At 43.1% G+C, this 24021-nt stretch overlaps 1 protein-coding gene and 1 long non-coding RNA gene across 1 annotated transcript; one reads left to right on the top strand and one right to left on the bottom strand.

Moving 5' to 3' along the window:
• The window catches only part of LOC116048863, a 110487-nt gene that overhangs the window by 37504 nt on the left and 48962 nt on the right, over positions 1–24021 (top strand).
• LOC118495812 lies at positions 399–15165 on the bottom strand. The gene is made up of 3 exons (XR_004898257.1): positions 15152–15165; positions 12738–12740; positions 399–459 (listed from the first exon to the last, which is right to left on the bottom strand). It is a non-coding gene; the product is annotated as an uncharacterized LOC118495812 (long non-coding RNA).

Below are 24021 nucleotides of genomic sequence, written 5' to 3'. Positions count from 1 at the left end.
TGTAAAAAGTGTCTGCTAAATACAATAACCATAACCCTTCCCAAAAGCTACAGTAAAGCTGAGAGTAGTATATGCCCTGGAAAAGAGCACCAATACAAGAGAAGCTAATTAAGCAATTCAAGGAACACTGATGCTTGTATCAACACTGATTTTACAGATCACACAGACTTTTCAGCTACCCAACAGGCCAACCGCTAGCATTTTCAATGTAAACTTAAGCAGTTAGGTTACCTGACAGCCACTAACTTTAATGTTACAGCCAAACTGCTTGTTGTCGTTATGACGTGAGGCGCACATAACGCGCACACACACACACACACACACACACACACACACACACACACACACACACACACACACACACAGCCTCCCTCCCTTCCTGAGAGTCCCCTGTTAATGTGCCTACTCCTTACCACATTGTCATCTACTCTCTCTTCCATCTTTTCCTCACTCGCTCCCCTGGCTCTGTCATGGTCACTCTCCTCCACGGCTTCTTCCCTGTCATGATGTTTCTGCTTCTCTGTATAGCCAGCCACCTCTCCTCCTCCTCTACTTCAGGTAATGCTGATGTTGAAGCAGCTACTACAGTCCCAAACACATGGGCATAAATCTGATCTAACAGTAGGGGGGGGACAATAAACATAAAATTTCTGAAGAGCAATTTTTGAAGGGGACACAAATAATACAGCCACAATTATACTCGTAGAGGACATGTGTACACAGAGGAAAACCTTTCTACTATCATTAGTGTAGCATGGAGACTGTACCATTATCCTTCTTTATTCAGTGTTTCTCTTGATTCAATGAAAAAGCTGACTAAATTGACCAAAATATTCTTCTTTAAAACCATGTATTTATTTTTAAGTTGTTTACAATCAAGCCACAAAAATACCTTAAAACATAATGACTTATTTTGAAAAAGTGTCCCCATATAAAAGAAATACAATACTTTTGTACACTTGTTAAATTAGCTGATCATAATGTAAATTAGTGAGCTACTGGTAAAGCTCATCTGCTCACCCTGACAGCCACACACCTCCAAAAATATGAACTGAGCTCAACACACTTACCTGAGACTCTACACCTGACTGTCCCTGGTCTCCCTGTTCCTCAGTTCTTTCGTCTCCTTTGCCTGTGACGTAGTGACGTTAGTATTTCCATAAGCACCCATTCTTATAAAGATGTTACCAAATTGTCTTTATATGAGGACTTATTATACTTACTTGGCGTTTTGGTGTAGGCCTACTGAAAAATGATCTTATGCCTGTTTTTCTTTTCTCTTGTCATTTTATCTGGGCAACAACAACACAAATCTTTAACGGCATATGTCTAAATATGAGTTAGTTTCATAGGTTCACCATGCAGTCATATTATAATTCTAAAATGAGCTTGCGTCCTCCACATAAATATAAGGTTTCGTCTAGGACAGAGAATATATATTTAACTGATCAGCCACTTAACTTCATATTGAGCAAAACACAACTGTAGATCTTCAATATTAACCCTAATATCAGTTCACACACATAACGTTAGGCTTATCGCCATGGTAGCGTTAGTTGTAGTGGGTGCATTTCTATCCAACAAGCTATTAAACAAGCTAGGGAACGTTACATTATATTACACTAACTTAGCAAACTTTTTTGTCATGACTAATTAATTAATTACTCAGCATCATTTCCATTTGAGAAAAGAAAAACCTCATCCGATGTTTAATGTGAATAAAATAGCCTTGAACCACCTACTTACTACATTCCTGTCACTACCTGATGTGACTGTGACTGTGAGTCGAGTGCAGATCCTAAGTACAGCATGCAGTGGACCAAACCACTGTGAGGCAAGGGAGGGGGAACTCAAAATGTTTCTAAACTTAAAAAGCATTTTTTGGGGTTTGTATTGTTTTACTACTTACACAGATATTTTAAGTATACATCATTATGTTATTTACAATACACAGCATTGTTTTAATGATATTTCTGGGATCCCCTGGGATTTACGCCCTTGCCCAAACATGTCCGAAATTTTGGCACATTTTGAGGAATCCGCCTGTAGATTCTTAATCTTTTTCTCCCGTAATTTCTCTGCACCTCTCTTGCGCTTTGGTGGTCGTTTGTCCATTTTAACGTGGATGCTAAACTTCCAGCATAACTATCATAACGCGTGGCCGTAGTGGGATTTGTAAATTTGCGGACCGGAGTGGGAAGGAGGTTCCTGGATTTGATTGGGTCAGGCCAGTGCCAATAAAGAAAATTAACAAATGGGCCGCTGTGTGTTCCTTATGGGCCGGCGCGGCCAAAAAAATGTTATTTATATCTATTTATATCGGCGATTCGGCCAAAAAGTGCGTCGGCCCACCGGGAAAATGCCCGGTATGCCAGATGGCCAGTCCAGCCCTGCCTATAACCTGTCTTGGACTGTCTCTCTGCTCACTCAGTTGCTTGAGTTGACTTGTGGAGTTGTGGTTGCCTACGAAATTGTAAGTTATAAAGCTTTTGGCAGCTAAGATGGCTAGGACTAGTAGTCGCTAATGTTGCAAGAGGTTTGTGTGTGGCGCTGTGCATCTTTGCCTAATACTGAAAGTATTTACAGTGTACAGTGTAGTGTATGTTCTTTAACTAAAAAGACACCAGTTTTTCCTGTTCTCTGCATCTTGGGTGGCATTTAAGAACCAAGACTTAAACTAACTAAGTGTAGTGCCTTTTAGAATGGTTCGCACTAAAGGAAAGAAACCCAAAACTTTAAGCTTTTCCTTTGTTAAAGTCTCTACAACTAGTGTACTTGAATTTTATTTATCTGCAACATTATGTTGTATAATTACAGTTTTGCACAATAAATGTTCTCAAAACCACATACTACGTTTCTTTCTCTTTAAAAACAAATACATTTAGCAGTATGGCTTTCCTTAGGGTCTATGTAACCTGTTCTGAAATGGTTCTATTATAATTTATATATTGTGATATATATTGTTATCGCAAGAGGCTGCAATTTATATCGCAATATGAATTTTAGGCCATATCGCCCATCCCTAACTCAAAATAGACAACTGGGGTTTCCATTGTCTCCTCTGCTTGTTTACTTCAGTTTTGTATCTTTTCTATGTTTAGTTCTTTGCAAATAAATAACCTGATGTGTTATTTTCTTAGTTAGAAAAGGGTATACAGTATATTTGATAGGACTGAATATCAATACAAACAATTACAATACCACTTCCCTTAAAGTGATGCAGATACCAAAAGACTTCCCTTGATACCTTTTTTTCTACAGTTGATAACCATCATGTGAATGGAAGCATCCAGTTGTGAGCCACACAAACCCGCCATAACTGCTACTGCAGCGGGCCAATCACATGTCGCAATAAAATGAAGAACGCTTGTGGTGGTTGGCTGGGTACAAAAAGAATCAAATGCCGGCATTTCTTGACCGAAGAGAAGTTTCAACATTACTTGGTATTGGAATATTACAATCGATACCTTAAAGGACAATTCCGGCGCAAAATGAACCTAGGGGTAAATAACGTGTACCGAGTCGACCGTTCTCTGGGATGTTTTCATGCTATTTGAATGTGTCTCTAGCTTGAAATCTTGAAAGTCGAATGACGAACGCCGTGCTTGAGCCATGTTACTGGTTACTGGTTGCCAGTGGCGGCTCCAGACAATTTTGATTGGGGTGGCAATGAGGGGTCCTGGTCATTTCAAGGGGGGTCTCATGAAAACCAACAAAAAATACAGTGGACACGGCTAATAACTGCATATTACTGCTACTAAACAACAAAAACAACACAGCATATCAACTACTTTGTTTTTAATTAATTAATCAATTGCAGTTTGCAAACAATATGCTCGAACTTTAATTGCCATAGCCACACCCATGACAGAAAACATATTTACAAAATAGTATCTATTCTCATACTCTCACCACCTTTTGATTGCCCTACTTCTGTCCAGTTTCCCCCTGGCATCTTCTCTGCTCCTCTTACTCTCCAGTCTCCTCCTGTCTTCTTCTCTCCTCTCTTCAGTCTCCACAAGTGTGATTTACTGCAACATATGAGTTTATAGTACACATGAATAGGTTAGTATTTATGCTAAATACAGCAATACAATAGCAAGAGGTTCACTTCACTCACTTCACTCACCAATATTGACAGCTCTTTTGTCCAGTCTCCTCCTGTCCTCTTCTCTGCTCCTCTTACTCTCCAGTCTCCTCCTGTCTTCTTCTCTGCTCCTCTTACTCTCCAGTCTCCTCCTGTCTTCTTCTCTGCTCCTCTTACTCTCCAGTCTCCTCCTGTCCTCTTCTCTGCTCCTCTTACTCTCCAGTCTCCTCCTGTCCTCTTCTCTGCTCCTCTTACTCTCCAGTCTCCTCCTGTCCTCTTTTCTGCTTCTCTTCCTCTCCAGTCTCCTCCTGTCCTGTCCTCTTCTCTGCTCCTCTTACTCTCCAGTCTCCTCCTGTCTTCTTCTCTGCTCCTCTTACTCTCCAGTCTCCTCCTGTCTTCTTCTCTCCTCTCTTCAGTCTCCACAGGTGTGATTTCCTGCAACAATTGTGTTTATAGCACATTAAATACAGTACAATTTAAACCTGTTAAAATATAATGTAAGGAGTGTACTCACCACTTAAAAGAGAACAATTCGCCTGTTGTTATGATTGGCTGCAAAACGATCAATAACAACATCTACATCCATCTCTTTTGTTCTTCTTGAGCTGATTGCCAGCACAGCCAGATTGCTGGTTCGGACATCGCCACTTTTGTTTCTGAGGTAGATGTTGATACAGGCAGTGTCATGGAGATGCACACAAGTTTGTATACATCAATGAAAGCCTCCTTGTATGGCCTCAATAGAATCAGCAAGTCATGGGTGCTGTTGAGAGAGACCCCATTTTGTTTTTTTCTGTCAATGAGGCGTTTCAGTGGATGTAGTTCTGCTGAAAGGTTGTCTTCTAATATGCCATAGTGCCTAGCCATGGGTTGAAGGGCATCTTGGTGCAGGAAGGTCTTGTGTTTGGGATTAATAGCTGCAACTCCTTTTCATAACGTGGCAACTGTCAGCAGAGAAGCGCCTATTCAATTCACTGATTAAACGGTCAAGTACTGGGAAAAAACAGTGGATTTTGTAGTCTTCTGGTGTTTGCAGTATCTTTTTCCTTGTGTGGCTATTGCTGACATGAAACTGCTGCAGGTGGGAGGGCTGTATTATTTTTTCTTTTTGCCTGTTGTGTCAATGCCCACTCTCTCACACATGTCACTTGCGCCCTGCCACAGATGGGTCCAAGTTTCACCATTGCGTTCTTCTTTGAGTGTGTCAACCAGTGCAAAGACCAGATCAATGGCGGATGCCAAATCTAAATCTGTGGCCTGTAGTTAAGATAAAGATAAAGATAGTCAGATAAAGTTTTTGTGAGCGCAAATATGTTTGCAAAACAAAATGTGCATCAATCAAGCAATTTAGTGATCTAGCCTCAATAGCTCTATGGCTATTTGTTTGATTGCTGACTTCCTCAAGTGTGGCTAAGATGCTAGGGAGGGTTTGCTTTATTGCCCAAAGACTATAGTACTGACATGCCCATCTGGTATCTGACAGATGTTTTAATTCCACAACTCTTATAGTGGGCTCAAGTTCTGTTTGTTTCTCCATGAACACTTTGTGAGTTACTGAACCAGAAAAAAAATGTAAAGTAGCTGAACTGTGGCAAAGCAGTCAGCAACTGGTTTTACATTATGGACACAGTCAACTAAAACCAGGTTTAATCTGTGTGCATGGCAGTGGATGTACACTGCATGTGGGACTTCTCTGCAAACATTTTCCTGAACACCGTTGTTGCAGCCAGACATTACAGATGCCTCGTCGTAACATTGTCCAACGCATGCATTTTTGTCTATATTGAATTTAGCCAATGCCCCTTTCACTGTCACAAGTAAAGACTCTGCATCCAAACCATCAGCTGGAACAAAATCAAGAAACTCTTCATGAATGTCATCATTGTGTATGTAGCGCAGAACAATAGATATCTGCTCTTTTTTGCTCACATCTTTTGTTTCATCCACCATTAAAGTAAAGTGCTCTCCTAGTTTAACTTTATTATTATATCAATTAACTTGTTCTGAATGTCATGATGGACATATTTTGCATTACTTGACCCACTAGATAATTTTTTGGATACAGTGCTATCAAACTTCCCCAGCAGATGTAACATTTCAAGGAAATGACCTCTGTTGGTGGACTGTTCATTCTCTCGGTGGCCTCTCTGACCAATGGTTTGACAAGCTGTAAAGCGCAGTGACTCAACAACTGCTCGCATGTAGATCCTGTTTTCTTTAACAATTTTCTTATGTCCATCGTCATGGAGGTGCGTCAAAATCCTCGATCCGTTTTTCTCTCTCTCCTTAAATTCACACCACCCTTCCATTGCCACTTTGTGAGAAGCGCTGGTGTTATGTTGCGCCAGTTTCTCTCCTCCTTTTCTCCAGTTTTTAAACCCTTCCTGGGTGAAGCACTTTTCTGAGTGACCACCAGATCTATGCACACTGTGAAAAAAATGACGACAGGCAAAACAAAAAGCCACGTCTTTTGACACAGAATATTTAAGCCACTGGCACTGTTTGAACCACGAGTAACTAAAACCCCTGGATGCTAGCTGCCCCTGCGATCCAAAAGAATGACGCGGGTATGATTTTAGTTGAGGCTGTCTTGGTTTCTCGGCTGGGCCATGGCTTAAATCCCCCGTTAAATCTACTCCGCCGTCAGGATTCCCACCATCCGTGCCCGCTGTAGCGCTCGATGAGGCGCCATTTCTTTCCATCTGCTCACCTGTCTCCTCCGCCTCGGGGGCTGCGAGTTGCTCCGGTCGCACCTCCTCATCATCCTCCAATTCCTCGGTGTCCTCTGTTTCTAGGATCAACTCCACTGCAACGGGTATATTTTCACTCCTATTGCTATAATTTCCGTCTGCTCTCAATTTTTTTTGAGGTATGACAAAGCGATCCATTTTTAGCTTCAAGCTATAACTGTAGTGCGTAGCAGCTCTAGCGGGCTCGCGGCAGCGCCTTGAACGCAATGACGCAAGGGGCAGCAACGTTCATGGGGTGTCGCAGTGATTCTTATGTTTATATTTTTTTATATGTCGAATAACTTATTAATTATTATTCTTCTGAGTGAATTTCATGAATATCGACTCAAATGAAATACGTTCGGTCTCATCGGATTTTATCTTGATCGATATACGGCTTATGCGATAAACGCTGATGGAAACGTTATTTGCAGAATAAATAATTAATTGCGATTAAGTTTTAGGTCATTTTATGGTTGCAACCCGCCACAAAACAAAGAAGAATAAGTTTTAGTTCATTTCCGCCCAGTATTTCCACTCTGTTTGCACACATGGCGGGTGTCAACAAAGACAGATGTAAGTGGACGAACAAGGAGACGCACTACCGGGAGTGCCGACACAAATCTCCTTTATGATGCAACGATCATCTACCACAGCCTGTAGTACGATTGATGGCCAGCCCTTTCTATTGACAAAATCCCTGTAGCCTTCGGCAGGGGGTCTAATCGGGACGTGAGTCCCATCTATTGTGCCGTACACCTGTGGCACAAGGTGCGCTCTGGAGTTACGCAGCGAGATATCATGCGCCTCATCCACTCCAGGTAGGTATATATACCTTCGCATCATCCTCGTTCGTATAGCATTGCACACGGCGTAAACACACCGGTGCACGGTGGTTTTGCTGACTCCAAACGTTTCGCCTACCACTCTGTACTCTGCGCATGTAGCCAGTTTGTAGAGCGCAATGGCGATACGCTTCTCGGTTGGAAACGGAGGGCGATAGGAATCTGGGAAAAGGGACGGGCCAAAAAAATTACACAACAGGTCAAATGTTGTCTTGGTCATCCGAAAATACTTCAACCAAAGGGTTTCTGAGAAGTGTCTCTGAACCACGATCTCCCAGAACTGTTTGGAGCGCTGTCGTTCCCACACCACAGGCCGCCTCTGTTGTCGGGCATTTACGTGCATCTGCATCATCATAGCAATGTGTTGATAGCGTCGTTTTCTTATTATAGCTTGATATGTTGCTATCACCTGGCACATAAGCACTATTGCAACTTGTGCAATATTGATCATTTGTTGGTAGATGGCATGATCCATTTTGTCTAGCAAAACTTGGTTCGCAAAAGTTAGCTTGAATGTTGTGCGATTCAGTGCGAAAATGAATGGAAACACCTTATGTCTAAAATCAATTCGATATACCAATTTGATCGCAAAACAGCATGTGACGTCATTACGCACAGGTTTTTATTCGCTTTAAAGCCGTTGGATGGAAACACACTTTTACCAGCTTTATTTGCATGAGTTTTTTTACAGAACTTCAGATAATTCGATTGACAAGTGGATGGAAACTTAGCTACTGAGAGGAGTGTCCCTGATGATTATAAAGACAGTAGCGTTCACGTATACAACCAGGCTCCATCTTGGGAAAACAGTCATGACCAGTCGAACGACGAACTCCATGCAACCAACATGTTCCTCCCCTTTCTCCCTGTAACTCTGCTCCAGACACACCCAGTGCTCTGGTACCCATGCTGGGGGCTGGATGGTTTGGGCGTGGTCTTGGTCTTGGCCACATTATCGAAGAAGGCAAAGTCTGCTACGTATTTCCCCGATGGGGAAAGGGAGACTACAGGTGGAAACTCATAACCCCAGAGAATCTCATCGGGTGTCAGGATTTGTGATTTGAACCCAGAAGCAGACTGCAGACAGTTCAAAGTTTAACACAGTTTATTAATGATTTAGACAAGGTAGCTGAATGGACTGGTTGGAAAAACCTCTCAGGCGACAGAGCAGGTTGTGGACACAGGCAGGTAGCCGAAGCGTGCAGGACTGGTGACGGCAGGTGGAGAGTGGCGTCAGCAGGCAGGTTGAGAGACTGTAGAGCAGAGTGGTTCTCCTTCGAAACACAAAGAACAGCATACAGGTTAGCAGGCAAAGACAGCAGGTAACAAAAAGTACCGCGACAGATTCAAAACTGGACGTTCACCTACGTGACTAGACTTAACTATCCGGTGCCGAGCAGAGAGCAGCCACAGCTTAAGAAGCTGCGCTGATGAGCCACGGAAAACAGGTGGTTGATTATAGATTGCCTGCAGCTGCGAGTCATCCTGGGAGCAGCCAGTCGCACACACTGCACTGTGAGAGAGGAGAAAGAGCGAGCAGAGGAGAGGGAAAGGAAACGAGAGAGAAGACTCCAGGGAAGCCCAGCTTGTCACTTCCCCACTAGTGGATTCGTGACATTGGGCAGGTAGGAGGTGCGAACCTGGCAGGTGGCCGAGGTCGGCTCAACTGTAGCGCTCGTTGGCCCTCTCGGCCTGGCCTTTGGATTGAGGATGGTACCCAGACGAAAGGCTGACGGTGGCTCCCAAGGCCCGACAGAAACTGAGGACCGCGGTCTGACACGATGTCCACAGGGAGGCCGTGGAGACGGAAAACCTCCTTAACCAGCAGGTCAGCAGTCTCCCTGGCAGAAGGTAACTTGAGCAGAGGCAACAGGTGAACAAATTTACTAAAACGGTCAACGACAGTGAGGATGACCGTCTTACCCTCAGAAGGTAGAAGTCCTGTAACAAAATCTAGCGCCAGGTGGGACCAAGGGCGGCGAGGAATGGACAGAGGGTAAAGCAAGCCAGAACTAGGTCGATTTGAACTCTTATTCTGGGCGCACACAGGACAAGCCGCGATGTAGGCCTTGGTATCCTTCTCCAAGGCGGGCCACCAGAATCTCCTGCGGAGAAAGGCGATAGTACGGGACACTCCCGGATGGCCTGTAAACTTAGATGTGTGAGCCCACTGCAAAACTTCAGCTTTGATGGATGCAGGAACAAAAAGACGATCCGGGAGACCGTTACCTGGACCTGGGTCAGTCTCCTGGGCCTTACGGACCCTATCCTTTGTGCTCCAGGTCAGAGATCCCACCACGCAGGTGCTGGGAACCACAGTGTCTGGTGTAGACTGCAACTCATCCTCCTTACAAAAAACCCGGGAAAGTGCGTCGGGCTTGATGTTGCGGGATCCAGGTCTGTAGGTGATGGAGAAACAAAAGCGACCAAAAAACAGAGCCCACCTAGCTTGGCGGGGATTTAGACGTTTAGCAGAACGAATGTACTCAAGGTTTTTATGATCTGTCCATACCACAAACAGTTGAGATGCACCCTCCGGCCAGTGGCGCCACTCCATCAGAGCCGTCTTGATGGCTAAGAGGTCCCGGTCCCCCACCGCATAGTTCTGTACTGCAGGAGAAAGACGGTGAGATAGAAAAGCACAGGGATGCATTTTACTGTCAACCGCCGACCGTTGAAAGAGAACAGCCCCAACTCCCACATCTGAAGCATCCACCTCCACAACGAATTGTCTGCTAGGGTCAGGTTGAACGAGGATGGGTGCTTCAGTGAAGCGTCTTTTGAGTCCTGAAAACAGCGTCTCCGCATCTGGAGACCACAGAAAAGCTCTAGAGGTGGAAGTGAGGTTAGTTAGTGGTGCAGCAATGAATCGTCTGTAAAAGTTGGCAAATCCTAGAAATCTCTGCAACTGTTTGAGATTCTCAGGTCTGGGCCACTCCTGTACAGCTCTCTCCTTAACAGGATGCATCTTAAGCTCACCTTGAGAAACGATGTATCCCAGAAAGAAGGTGGTGGTAGTGTGAAACTCACATTTCTCGGCCTTGACAAAAAGACGATTCTCCAGAAGGCGTTGCAGGACTTGGCGGACATGTTGCACATGCTCAGATGGGGTTCTGGAAAAAATCTGAATGTCATCCAGATAAACAAAAACGAAGCGATCAAGCATGTCTCTGAGTACGTCATTGACCAGACTCTGGAAGACAGCAGGAGCATTAGTTAACCCGAAAGGCATAACTAAATACTCAAAATGACCAAGTGGGGTGTTAAATGCTGTTTTCCACTCATCTCCCTCTCTGATGCAAACAAGGTGGTAGGCGTTTCGCAGGTCGAGTTTGGAAAAGCTGGTATATCCCTGGAGAGAGTCAAAGGCAGAGTTCATTAGAGGCAGAGGGTACTTATTCTTAACTGTGATATTGTTTAGACCCCTGTAATCAATACACGGTCTCAATGTCCCATCCTTCTTTCCCACAAAGAAAAACCCGGCCCGCACAGGAGATGAGGAGGGACGGATTATGCCAGCGTCCAGTGAAGACTTTATGTAGGCCCCATTGCCTCGCGTTCTGGTCTTGACAGGTTATAGAGGCGACTACTGGGGAGAGAGACATCTGACAAAAGATCAATGGCACAATCGTAGGGTCGGTGAGGTGGTAAAGTGAGTGCTTGATCCTTGCTAAACACCGCCTGGAGATCAAGGTATTCAGAGGGAATGTTAGATAAATCTGTACCCGAGCTACTGACTGGTTGAGGTGAACTGGACAGGGGTCGAGCAGAGCGGAGACAACTTGAATGGCAGAATGTACTCCAACCGACTATCTTAGCAGTTGACCAATCAATATTTGGGTTGTGTTTAACTAACCAAGTGTGACCCAAAATAAGTGGAACAAACAGAGTGTCTATTATGAGAAAACTGATCTCCTCAATGTGATTTCCAGAGAGTTGAAGGCGGATGGGACAGGTTTGAGATGTTACACGGGCTAACAGTCTACCATCCAGTGCATTAGCAACAATAGGCTTGGTGAGCTTAACAGTGGGGCTACTAAGCTGCTTCACCACCTCAAAGTCTAAAAAACTCTCATCAGCGCCGGAGTCAATAAGAGCAAAAAGTTCATGAGATTGACCTTGGGTGGTGATGGTGGCTTGAAGCTTTGTGCGAGGGTGAGGAGACAGGGGTGTTGAAGTTGGACTCCCTAGAATACTCCTCCCATCTAGCGAGTCCTCCTGTTTAATGGACGGCAGGGTCAAGCTGCGAGGCGGTGACCAGACGCTCCACAATATAGGCAGCACTGATTTCGAGATCCGACGCTGGCGTTCCTCAGGGTCCAACTGGTGATGTCCCAGTTGCATAGGTTCGACCTCTGGCACCCTCTCTCGGCTTCTCATGGTAGTGACCACCTCCATTGGCAGCCTAGGCTGAAGCTGACGTCTCTCCCTCTTCCGTTCTCTCAGCCGATTGTCTATACGAATAGCTAAGGCTATTAGTTGATCCAGTGAAACAGGCTCAGGGTACGAAACCAATTCATCTTTGAGTGACTCACTTAGTCCTTTGATGAACTCAGCCTGCAAAGACACCGCGTTCCAGCCACTCTCCACTGCCAGTGTGCGAAACTCAATGGAATACTCCGCGACGCTACGCAGCCCCTGACGGAGAGAAAGCAGGCTTGTAGAAGTGTCTTTTCCGTTAATAGGATGATCAAAAACTTTCCTGAGTTCATTGCAAAAAGAAGCGTAGGTAGAGGCTGACAAGGCTTGCTTATCCCAAACAGCTGAAGCCCATTTAAGAGCGTCTCCCCTTAGCAACCCGATGACGTAAGCAATCCTGGCTCAATCAGTAGAATAGGAATGGGGCTGTAGCTCAAAAACCAGATTGCACTGTAGCAAAAAAGGCTGACAAAATCCAAAATCACCATCATACCTTTCGGGGGTAGGAACCATAGGTTCCCGGTCCAAACTAGCGACAACTGGTTGACTCACAGTTGATTCAGCTGCGGGCAGAGGAGTGGAGGCTGGGAGGGCGGTGTTAAGCTGAGCCCGCAGGGAGGTGACACAGGTGGAAAGCGCCTTGAGTTCCTCCATAACTCCCTGGAGAATATTTCCATGCTGGCCCAGGACAGAGCCCTGATTGGATAATTCCTCCTGAACTGCACTTAAGTGCAGGGGTTGCAACTGCTGGGTTCATACTGGCCGGATAGTACTGTCAGGATTTGTGATTTGAACCCAGAAGCAGACTGCAGACAGTTCAAAGTTTAACACAGTTTATAATGATTTAGACAAGGTAGCTGAATGGACTGGTTGGAAAAACCTCTCAGGCGACAGAGCAGGTTGTGGACACAGGCAGGTAGACGAAGCATGCAGGACTGGTGACGGCAGGTGGAGAGTGGCGTCAGCAGGCAGGTTGAGAGACTGTAGAGCAGAGTGGTTCTCCTTCGAAACAAGAACAGCATACAGGTTAGCAGGCAAAAACAGCGGGTAACAAAAAGCACCGCAACAGATTCAAAACTGGACGTTCACCTACATGACTAGACTTAACTATCCGGCGCCGAGCAGAGAGCAGCCACAGCTTAAGAAGCTGCGCTGATGAGCCACGGAAAACTGGTGGTTGATTATAGATTGCCTGCAGCTGCGAGTCATCCCGGGAGCGGCCAGTCGCACACACTGCACTGTGAGAGAGGAGAAAGAGCAAGCAGAGGAGAGGGAGAGGAAAAGAGAGAGAGAAGACTCCAGGGAAGCCCAGCTTGTCACTTCCCCACTAGTGGATTCGTGACATCGGGCAGGTAGGAGGTGCGAACCTGGCAGGTGGCCGAGGTCAGCTCAACTGTTGCGCTCATGATTACCAGCAGCTCGAAGTCGGCCAACTCTGGATCTGTCCAGCCTCCACCTGGGGGAGGTACATGAGATTTGTGGAGATGGCACATTACAGAGGGGTGTGAAAATAAGTGGAAGAGGATGAAAAGGAAAATGGGAGAGGAAATAAGAATTAATAAAAAATACTAAACTTTAAAGTGTTTTCCCTAGTTTTCGTGACTTAGGTGCACGTATTTGGCAGGGGGTTTAGCCCCCTCAAGAAAATGTTAGGTTTTTTCGTGGCCAGGATAGTTCAGTCGGTAGAGCGGTCGCACATATACAGAGGTTTATACCTCGACGCAGAAGGTCAAGGGTTTGAGTCCGACCTAGGAAGATTTCCTGCATGTCTTTCCCCTCTCTCTCCCCCTTTCATTGCTTTCCTATCCATTAAAGGCAGAAATGCCCAAAAAACAAATCTTAAAAAAAAGAAAATGTAAGGTTTTTCAATAAAAAAATTTCACATGAATTTGGACCGTTATTATTATCATATCTGTGTTTAAAAAGTTGGAAAAGCTAGAGCAGATAAATAACATCCACTACCAACTACCATCATTAGATCTGAGGTTTTGATGCTCACATTGATTTTACATTTATTTGGCTTAGATGATGCCCAAAACAGCTTGGGTGCTGCCCCTAAGCGTTACAATGGCAGGAAAAAACCCTGATTAAAGGTACATTGTTGAGTTTTTGACCACTATTAGTGCTATAGAGTAATGTTGTTGTGAGCGGGTCCCCATTTTGTTCGTATCTTGTGATGCTCATGATGCACACGCAGACGATACAAATTTCTCTCAATGGCTTCACACTGTTGCACTGGTCAACTGTTTGTGGGGGTAATGCACTAAGAAATATGGCAATGCTCAAAAGGAGAAAGAAGAAGTTTGGTGGCTGCCAAGCAGATATAATGAACAGGTGAAGGAAACAAATGGCCAGAAAGGGTAAGGAAACAAGAAAATCAAGGTCAGTATTGAAGGGAGAAAAAGTACGTAGAGATGTAGGAAAGAATAGAGAAATTAAGGTTGACACACTCGCATAATAATTTTAACATTTAATTGAAATAACGTAACAGATGGAAAGTCCTCTTAGCTTGCAGCAAAGAAGACTCAAATTAAATCAAACTTTGTCAGGCAAGTGGTTCACACCATCTGAGCTCAGCTCACCAAACACTACAAGAAGGAAATGTATTGGGAATATGCACGATACCATCCTGTCACATGATTTATGTAAGGGTTAATGCCCGACGAGGAGGCAACCTGCGCATCAGATGGTTCACGCCTCGCCGTCGTCCATTAATATCTGACAATGGACACCTCGAAGGGCATTAACCCGCTTATACCATGGTCACTTGCCAAATAACATATTTTTAAAACATAAGTTTATATTTTAATTTGCTTTACAATCGAAATCTAAAGTTTTTCCAAACAATAACTCTGTTTCCCTGGCTACGCCTGAGGGTTTGACTAATACCTGGAACAATCATTAACAACCATCCCATAAGGTTCTTGTGCAATGCAAACGTTATTCCCTGCTACAGAAAATAGGAAGGACCTTAGATACGACTTGCTACCCTTAGTGTAGCAGTGTGAGTAACTCCTAACTACGTGCCGCTCTTTTGGCCAATCACGGCCGCAGGGCCCCAGTATAAAAACCATAGACTGTATATAAGAATGGACCAACAGATCCCGTTGCTCTGGACGGAGACCAGTGAAGGCTTTTAGAAGCACTTTTCTGGTGAGCGCTGAGCGTTACTGCGCAGCCTCCAACTGAGAGAGACGACGTAAATGTGACGTGAGCAACCTGTCTGAAAGTTGTAAGTCTTCTGGTAGCTGTGCCAAGAGAAATCTCAATCATTCCCAATTTTACAGAGACCGTGAGACCATGGATGTAGTAAAAGAGAAGCAACTTTTGGTAAGTATTATGATTAATTATTTGGTCATTTTGCATAGTATTTATTTATTTTAAAATATAACGCCAGTACGCCAGATTAAGTTAATGCATATATCATTTAAGCTAGCTGAGGCATTGGTAAAGATAACATGCTTGCTTGCACATGTTGTATAACGTTAATTCTTGCCGAATATAACCAGGGTTCAAAATTAGCACCGTTTACCAGCCAAATGCTGGTGAAAAATGCAAGTGGCTGGTAGATTCTTCACTCACCAGCCAAAAAACCTGATGGTAATCTATTGAGTGGCTGGTAATATTTGAACATTCACTAGCCATTTGGCTGGTAGACAAAAAAGTTAATTTTGAAGCCTGAATATAACCACAAAATGGCGTCAACTGTTATCTAGCTACATCGCAAAAGAAAATGGACGAATAAGTCATATAAAAAAGTTAATCAGTAAATCGCTTTGGACAAAAGCGTCTGCTTTGGCCTGTTAAATAACAGATAGGTAATAGATGGACAATAATGTCACCAATAACATCTATAACTTAGGGTTGCCCTTTTCATTTTTCTTTCCTCATAGGTTTAAATACTAACATTAAGCTGTTAGCCTACACCATGTCTAACAATCAATTTTAGGTGCCCAAAGGAAGTATTACACAAGTTTAATTGAATTGTATAACTAGAAAACAGATTGGGTCCAAATGTAATCCCTGTCAGCTACTGAATTAGCAAACAATGCCGTCTCTGAAGAAACAGTACCCTAGGATATTTCGAAACTATATGAGATTGTACTAAAATAAGATGTCACCTGTTAGTTGTAATGTTGTTATTTAGTCATACCAAAGCTAATGTGCTCTGTACTGTGCCTTTTTTATTTTTCTAGGACCCAGCAGCATCCTCCACCTCGGAGACAGACCCTGACAATATTTTACAGAGTATTGTGTCAGTGAAATTATATGTCTTGTAGTATGAACTCATAGACATGAACCTCGTGTAATACCTATATTGTCATATTGTTATTTCAATGAACAGATAAGAGCAATTCATTTGTGATTTATTGTATATCTGCATAGACTTTTTCTGTTTTGTTTGGATAGGGAGAAATCAATGGCCCGAGACAAGTTACTTGTGTGTGTTAACATATGTGTACTGACACTGACAAAACACTTTTATGATTGTGATTGTGACAGGTCCAGTGATTTGGATCATGGGCAGCAGCTACATTCGTCGTGGGGAAGAGAGGGCCAGAGAGACCATGGGGGCCAACCTTGGCCTAGTGGTTCACTGGTTTGGCTGGGGTGGACTTCGATGGCACGGACTCCTTCCTTTCTTCAACCGGTCCCTTAGAGGAAGAGCAGCCCCGGATGTCCTGCTGATTCACTGTGGCGGGAACGACTTGGGATGCAGGAAGAGCATCGATCTCGTCGCAGCGATGAAGCAGGATCTGCAACATCTCCATCGGCATTTCCCTCAGATGATCATCGTGCTGTCTGACATCACCCAGAGACGTCGGTGGAGATCAGGCCATCCGGGGAAAATTGACAAGTCCCGTAAATGGGTGAACAGTGTCATGGCTACCTTTGTCTTGGGAATGCAGGGGGGTATCGTGCATCACCCTCAAATTGAATTTTACAAGTCTGAACTGTTTCTTAGGGATAAAGTTCATTTATCCACTAGGGGTAATGATATTTTTTTAAATAATTTAGCTGAAGGCTTGAGAGTCTTAATCCAGTAGGGGTGATACTGGATTAAACCTCTCAACATGTTTTTAACATGAACCAGTTAAAGAATGTTACATTCTTTTGGGGTTGTGTATGTGCATTTTGTCTTTAGATTAATACATCATCACTTTGGTAGACATAACACTGTTCAGTAGTCACTGCTCTTACCCCACCCTCCCCCTTCCCCTCCGTGCCATTGATGTATCACCCTAGCCATCCACCCCATGGCCTCTCTCTTTTCTTCCCCACGACGAATGTAGCTAACTAGAGAGGGGATAGGGATTTTTTATTTATTATTATTATTACTTTTTTATATAACGTTTTTATTTGTGTTTGAGTCTTTTAACTTTTAATAAAGCAATCTTATTAACCAAATGATTCAATATTTATTATTGAAACACACAGTAGACACTTCAAGTAGACATGCTTTGACAGAAATGTCATGTGGTTTTATTACTTATGTGGTAGAACTTTATAATGATATATATTCAAAGTCAGTGGCCTACACAGTGAATATTGATAAGGGAGGTGTCAATCCACCTTTAGATTAGATTTGATTAGATTTCTCTTCAATGTCATTGTGCAGAGTACAAGTACAGAGACAATTCAATGCAGTTAATGTCTAACCACAAGTGCAAAAAAAAGTACAGTATAGACAGGTAGTGTAGTATAAACAGTATATGGCATAGTGCAGTGTAGACAGTAGTATACAGTTAACCAAGTGGTATGGTTTACAGTAAGGCTATGTGCAGTGTATTAACAGTAGCATTATAAGAGCAGAACACATGGATATTCAGTATGAACAATATAGTGTACTGTATATGTACAGTATGTATAGATATGTGCAGTGTAATAACAGTAACATTGTATGGGTAGTGTGTGTGTGGGGGGGCTCAACGTTGATGGCTACCTTCTTGTTGCCCCTGTCAAAGCGGCCCCGTGGATGTGGTTCAGCTCATCAGGTACAGGCAAGGAGGTGTCAATGGGCTTCCTCTGAACCTGCTGGTCCGTGTGCATAGAGACCTGTAACGCATCCTGGAGGGGAATGGGATGAACAGTCTGGTTGAGGTGAGATTAGTCTTTGGCGATGCTGTGCGCCTTACTCAAGCATTGTTTGCCCTGGATGGCCTTGATGGAGGGGTGTGAGGAAGCAGTGATGCATTGGGCAGTTTTCACCACCCTCTGCAGTGCGTTCCAGTCAGAGGCAGAGCAGTTGCCATACCATACTGTGACACAGTAAGGATGCTCTCGATGCTGCAGCAGTAGAAGTTCACCAGGATCTATTACACCTGTCATAGCAATGACATAATAATAACATAGCTGAGAAAATAATTCAACTCACTTAATTGCTTTGGTCTGATAGGTGGCTGTAAACATGTTGGCTAGAAAAGCATATAATACAGTAAACTACAGATGTTGTCTATGTTATTTAACTTAACGTTCTTCACCTTCTTTCTTCAACTTCTCTGTCCTCAATCTGAGTTAAAAGTTCTTTCATACTTAGCAGTGTTTGTTACTGGAAAACTTGGAAACAGCAACCGCCAGTATGTTTGAAAAAGAGAAAGGATGACCAGCATCTTGGCTTTAACTCTCAACATCTAGCCTGGCTTAGTTAGAAGCCCACTCACCACGTCAAGGTGCAGGCTGAGAGTGGGGACACAGGACAAGACAAACATAACAAACAGACGCCACAAACAGACTGAAACATTTGAACATTTGAGTGTAACATTTGAACAGTATAATTACTGTATAATCACAAAAAATAACAGTTTAACCTTAAAACTTCATGTAATTTGTTGCTAGCATTTGAGTAACAGCGAACAAAAATATGTTACTGACAGGTTTTTCTCAAGCAAGCTGAACATATGTAAAGTTGCCCCGTTGATGCGGGCTCTAAGCAAAGCAAGTGTGAGCGATACACAGAAAGTGCTGTAAACATTATTAGAACAGGAAGATGTACACTAAAAACACCATACTATTGGTGATGGAAAAGTATTAATTTGTTCATCCTCCTTCTCACAAGAGCCCCTGTTACTTTCTCAGTTTCTCGCCTTGCCAAATGATGAAGGCGTATCTTGCAGTACATGGAGGCTGCCATCTTAACCAAGGTGTGAACATGATTGTCCTCAACACTGGTCTCAAACATGTGGTTGTGCAACTCTGAAAAAAGATTCTTGTCAGCACAATCACTCAGAACCTGAATTATAATGGCAGCTGTCACTCCTTTTCCTTGAGGAAGCTTTCCTCCACTGGTCTTCAGAAGTCTTTGAAAGCACCTTTCTGAGGCTTTACACACCTCCACAATGCTTGTTGATGGATTATGTAAGCCTCCCCTGTTCTTCAAGGCAATGAAAGCATGCATGCTGGAATCAGAACTCAGTGCAAGAGAACCGGGCATGCACAAGATTTTCTCCTTCATCTTTTTCACCACAAATCCAGCAATGTAATGGATAGTGGCATCCTTGAACTCGGATATTGATTCGACACAAGGTAAGATGCTGTAGTCGTGGTCAGAATCCAGAGGGAGTGCTGGTGTGACATCAAATCGACGAGAAGTTGGACCAACTGTCACTGCCAACATGTTGGTGCCATCTCTAATGAGACAGTTCCCTGTTCCATTTTTCACTTGATGTCTCACTAGGAGGCGTTTGTACGCAGCTTTGAACTGTCGGGCAGTTGGATTGTTGTTGTAGCCTCCGCGTGCCCTAACTGCTGAAAAAAACAGCTCAAGATGATCCTGACTGAGTTTGTAAGTGAGGAGATACTTACAAGGTGCATCCTGTGCTTCAACCAGCTCTTTAAAGATGTTGGAAATGCTTCTGGAGCTTGCAACAAATCCAATGGGACCCGTTTTCCTAGGCCCTGCATAAAGATGTCTCCCAGAGCTATCTCTGAGCTGCAGAAGGACATTTTCAGCTCTCTCGAACAGACTCAGCATGTGAAGTTTATTACAACTTCTCAAAGGAGTTTTGGAACCCTTTGCCACAGGGTTCCTGCTATTGAGAACATCAAAAGCTAAATCAATTGTTCTCAGAAATTCGACGGTTTCCTCCGAACCATGAAACTGAGGCAAGTGAAGCTCCTTGTTGCAGAATTCAAGGGCATCTGCAACGCTGCTGCTGAAAACTTGAGCAGCAAGATTTACCTTCATCTTCTGATTTCTTCACTGAATATGTGCCATCTTCAGCTTATTACCCAGCCGCAAGCCCTCAGTCTCCTGAAGTTTGTTGAGGTCTTCTAGGTATTGCCACCTAATCTTTTTGCCACTGTCTGTCTGGAAAACACGTCCATCAGCAAAAGCGTTCCTCAAGAGTTTCATCATGTGACACACGTCAAAAACAACATGCACGGCCTGCATTGGATTTGCAGGGTGAGGAAAAGATGGCCTCATGTTTCCAACTGTAATATTGGCTCCAAGAGCCTGCATCATGGTGAAGTGACAAGACGGTCCATCACATGTCAGGGAAACAACACGCACTCCGATGTCATGCAGCTTGTGAAGACACTGTGTGACAATATTTGCTCTCTCTTGTCCGCTTAACCCGTCAAGGAGTTAGTAAGCCACAGGGATTTTCCAAGATCCATTAACAGCTACAACCATAAGGACCAATGCATCCTTGGCTACTGGCAAAGAGTCATCAACTTTGCCACATCCTACATCAACATACCCATGGAATTTCCCTTCAGCATATTCAACATGCTTTCTGATGGCCATCTCATCCATCATAAGAGCACAAACAGTCTCCTTACCATCTTTCCTTCCTTCCTCCACATGGGATTGGAGGGCAGCGAATGATGCCTCTGTAAAGCCTGGGTCTGCAGGAATGCTGCTGTATCAAGAACGGATTGTTTGAGGATGAGGCAGAACACAATCAAAGCTATCACGAACAAACTGATAAGCTTTTGCAGAGTAGAAATGGACAGTCATGGCAAAAGATCTCAAATCATCAGAGATTCTAGCAGATTTATTCTTGCCCTTTGCCCTGGTGAGAATTTCTTTTGCAACTCCGCTAAAGGAAGCCTCCAGCATATCACCACAGCTGGTGGAAACAAGCAGCTTATCTTTCAGATCAGTGAGAACTGAGGAAAGAGACTTCACTTTCTGTTTCAGTCTTCTGACTCTCTGACCTTGAAGCTTCAATTTTTTCTTACAAGAACGCAAGTGACTTTGAACAAATGAGACCTTCCTCTTTAGAGGACTGGGGGAGTTGCTCAGTGTGTATGCACCACGATCTGTAGAATGGCTATGGCTGCAGCTGGCTACACTCATCTGGACTGTCTGTGGTTCACTGCGAGTGCAACTGATGTAATCATGGTCATGACTGATGTTCCTGCGTTTATGAGCTTGTGTGTCAGAGTCAGTCTTACTAACTGTTGTGTTCTTACTGACTCTGGTGTGCCTCACCTTGGCCTTCACATGGCAATGTGGGTAGAAGATGGTTGGCACTGCGTCTGGTTTAAGGGTAACTCGTGCCTGACAAGAAATGAAACAGTCCTGTTTGAAGTGAAGGGAGCAGAGGCGTTCTCAACCTCAGACTACCAACTACCTAGTGTGAACAGCAACAGTTTGTATGTGTTGAATGGAAATTAAACCAAATGGATGAAAAGTGATTAGGGTTTTTTTTTCTCAAAGAATCTACCCTAAAATTATCTTACTACCGCACACCCCAGTTGAGAATCAATTGCAGTGACAATGCACAAGCTGATCCGTCACTCACATCCAACCAAAAAAATAAAATGTGGCTGTGGTGGTATATTAACCCTTCTTGCTTTGTTCGTTTTCTATACTTTTCCCCCAGTATATACCCCCTTAAACCAACTTATTACCACACGTTTTACAATTATATAAAAAAAAGAAATCATGGTCAATAAACCATAAAAGTCAATAAACCTCATTTATATGATTTTAGACCTAATTTATGAGTTAAAAAGCAGAAATTATAAAATATTTTGACAATGACAATTAAGTTAAAATCAGAGGAAGACTTTTGTCAGAGTTTAGTCAGGAAATGGTTTTTTAAACCATTTAAACCGTTTTTTCCCCCTCCAAAATGCTGTAAAATATAATATAACATCCGGAATTAAATTATATTGCGAAAAATGTTATTGAACCAAAAATGTACTTGTTTTTTTTTGCCCATTTGTTTGAAAGAAACACATTTTTTTAGTAGAAACTTTAAAAAACGGGTCAAGTTTGACCCAGAGGACAAAAGGAGGGTTAAAATGAAAAAAAAAAAAAAAACATTCAACTGGGCACTATAGATAGTGTATGACTGAGTACAGCATGTAGACAATAAAAAAATACTTTTTGATGTGGGAAAGAGAGCAGTTCTGAATCATTAGCATTTTACGTTAGCTTGATGTAGGTCATGGCTACAGCAATTAATCTAGCTAACACAACTGCACATAATGCTACTTTAATAATCTAATACTCATGAACGAAGTCAGGCTTGTATAATGATGATTCAAATAATCATATTCTTACATTATACTAAAGGAGACTGTGGTCTTACCTAAAAAAGCTTAACTTGGAAGAAGAGCCTTGTCTGTTAGAACACATGTATGCTACACAGCAAGACATGTTCACACGAGGGATAATATGCTAGCAACAAATAAATTGAAGTAAATCGAGGAAGATGAAATAAAAAAACGGAAACAAGCAACAGTTAACACACTGAATTAACAAAATACCACCTATAACACAATACTTGTCTTGAATGATGATCAGAACTTGAAGTTTCCAAGGTCGAAGTCTCTCCACAGTCCACGGCTCTCCAGAAAAATTGGCTTTGACTATTGCCAGGGGTTGTCATAAAGCGCATGCAAGCTGACCTCGAATGAACATTAATGTGTGTTTGTGTGTGTATGAGTGTGTGTGTGCGCGTGTGTGCGTGCGTATTTGGAAATCAAATCGTATAATATAGTAATTACTATATTAGTTATATTATAACACATAATTGTGAGTTGAGTTGGGAGATATAGGTGTTAAATCATGTAAGTTAAGATAATAAATCATGGTCAAAAACACTTGAACAGAACGTTTTTCTTTATTTCACATTATGTTATGTAGACAGGACATTGTAGATGGCTTCGACCATGATGAAAGCGACCACATTCATCTTCAAGCGTAGATCTGTAAATAAATAAAGAAATAACGTTAACCGCAATTGGCACTGAAACGTTTTTTTTTTCCATTGCCAGTATAATTTCCCCATCCCCCGTATATACCTCGTTAACCCTACTTCATTATTTAACAACATATACTTTTCTTAAAATATCATACTTGTTCGTGGATAAATGTTACTTCATATGAATTCACTTGCCACATACCGAAGTATTTACAATCCATCATAACGTTGCTGAAATATTTTGTTCCGATGCTTTTCATAAACTCTCTATGGGCTTCTCACCTTCTCACTTGACTGTATGCCTCCACGCCCCCCCCCCGATTGCCTGCGAGCTTGGCTTCTCCTGGCAATCAAGGGGGTAAGCGTCTCCTCGGACCGCGAACCTCCTATGGCGCCATTTTAATGCTACAAAGCGATCACCCCCCGTTAGCATTCCATTGACTGCCATTCATTTTGGCGCCACTTTGACAGCGAATAACTTTACATCTGAAGCGTTTAAAGACTCTATTTGTCCATTGTTTATTTCTAAAGAAACACGACAATTTATAAAAGGCTCCATTACCTTGTACTTCACGTTATGGCTCCATAGCAGAATTACCGTATAGTACAGGAGAAGCGCGCAGGCAGTTTCGTCTCACATTAGCTGTTTAAGTTTAATTACTAATGTTAACTATCATTTTAGTGATCAATAATTAGCCTGTGTCTATGTTATCTCCTTACATATACCTACGCTCTCCGTCTCTGCAAGATTGGGAATGATTGAGATTTCTCTTGGCACA

The sequence above is a fragment of the Sander lucioperca genome, chromosome 9 (genome assembly GCF_008315115.2).
Source record: "Sander lucioperca isolate FBNREF2018 chromosome 9, SLUC_FBN_1.2, whole genome shotgun sequence".
Taxonomy (NCBI): Eukaryota; Metazoa; Chordata; class Actinopteri; order Perciformes; family Percidae; genus Sander; species Sander lucioperca.
The sequence above is the reverse complement of the archived record's forward strand: the minus strand, read 5'-3'. Positions and strand labels throughout refer to the sequence as shown.